This window comes from Sinocyclocheilus anshuiensis, unplaced genomic scaffold (assembly GCF_001515605.1).
Source record: "Sinocyclocheilus anshuiensis isolate Anshui unplaced genomic scaffold, SAMN03320099.WGS_v1.1 scaffold1500, whole genome shotgun sequence".
NCBI lineage: Eukaryota > Metazoa > Chordata > Actinopteri > Cypriniformes > Cyprinidae > Sinocyclocheilus > Sinocyclocheilus anshuiensis.
The window spans coordinates 1,403,525-1,405,290 of NW_015537960.1; the positions used below are offsets into that span (position 1 = coordinate 1,403,525).

The window sequence follows — 1,766 nt, forward strand, 5'->3', positions numbered from 1 at the left end:
ATCACCATATCTCCCTGGATGTGTCCTGTCGTGTCGTGTTGTGTCCAGATCCTGCCTTGCCAGCCTGTTTTTCCCCCACGGGATAGTTTTTGTTGTCTGTTTTATTTTATTAAAGCCCTTATCTTCCCGCACTATTGAGTCCTCGCTCCATCCTTCATCCCCAACCCTGACACTACTCCTCCATGTTATAATTATATACACTAGTTTACTATTGCATACCTGAACACATTAGAGATATTTTCTTTGTACAGCACATTTTTTTAGTAAACAACATGCATTGTGGGAAGTGATATGTAAATAAAACTGAATTCATTGGAAACATTTATCCACCCATGAGAGAATTTGTCATTGCAAAATCTCTCCCTCATCAAAGATAAACGGGATTTTAATGGGTTGCAGGAAATCAGTCCAAGGGTAAAAGCCTCAGTTGGCTGATAAATCATATGAGTATGATAATGATAATCATAGTCAGTATGATCTGTCTCTATGGGGTGTCAGTGCATAAACTAAACACCCTGAAAATGACCTTTAGAAGCTAAAAAGTGAATACAATTCACACAACGTAAAAATCAATCATTAATTGTCAAGGCTGCATCTTTCTTCTGAAAATCGAAAATCGTCTGAAATGCAAATAATAAGTCAAACTTAACCAACCATGTTTAGATATTACAGTTCACCCAAAAATGACAGTTCAGCAATTATCTATTCACCTTCATGACATTTCAAACCTGTATGACTTTCTTTCTTCTGTGGAAGATCAAAGAGGTTATTATGAAAAATGCAAAATTATATAAAAATTAAAAATTATTTTATCCATCAGTGAAGGTGAAATCAGGTCGATATCTCTGGCTGTTTAATTCTGCTTGTTTTTTTTAATCACTTCACATATTCAGTATACGTTCAGCCATATACTGTATGTACACTGATCAAACAGATCAATAATACAGTAATATTTCACAGAATCAATATAAAACAGGAATAGAGTTTTAAAACCTACAGCCAGAGTTATATATTAAGTTTAAGATATAATAAAGCTTGTGTCTTTTGTGAGCACCACAGGGAAAATCAGACATAAGTCCAGAGGCGGACAAAGTACACAACTCTGTTACTTGAGTGAAAGTACAGATACTGCTGGTCAAATATTACTCTATTACAAGTGAAAGTTGTAAAGACAGATTTTTACTTAAGTAAAAGTACAGAAGTACTTGCTTTTAAAAGTACTTAAGTACCAAAAGTAAATTTCCTTTTTTATGTCAATGCACTGTTTTATTATTGTTGTATGTAATACTTGCAATACCTCTGAAATAACTTACAATAATGAATACACTGACTAGCTTGTATCTTTGGAATAAAGAGCTTTTAGAATGTTAAAAACCTATGGGGAAAAAACAAAACAAAAACAAAAATGTAACATTTCTACCCACCCCCACAAAAGCAGGATGGTAGTGATCTCACACAGTTCTGACAGTGCGTGCACACATCTATGTGCAGCCATTCATCCACATTTGAACAGAGTGGACAGTGAAATTGCTGTAAATAGTGATAAGGATGAAAAAAACAAAATCAAACCTGCTTTAAAACCCAGCAACACAACTGTAGCTGTACAACTTTACAACAGCAACACTGCTTTAACAAAAAAGCAAAACAGCAACAGATTTATTTGCCATCAAAACAAACATTTTGAAAATGGTCTCTAATCGCTCTCGTGGTACTTTGATGTCACACACAGAACAGTCTGTGCAGTGCTGCTTCAAGTCCAACACCTA

At 34.8% G+C, this 1,766-nt stretch overlaps 1 protein-coding gene across 1 annotated transcript in view; it reads right to left on the bottom strand.

Annotated features, from left to right (window-relative positions):
* LOC107666824 (uncharacterized) overlaps nt 1–1,766 on the bottom strand; it is a 16,994-nt gene that overhangs the window by 9,206 nt on the left and 6,022 nt on the right. The gene's annotated exons all lie outside the window — the stretch shown is intronic.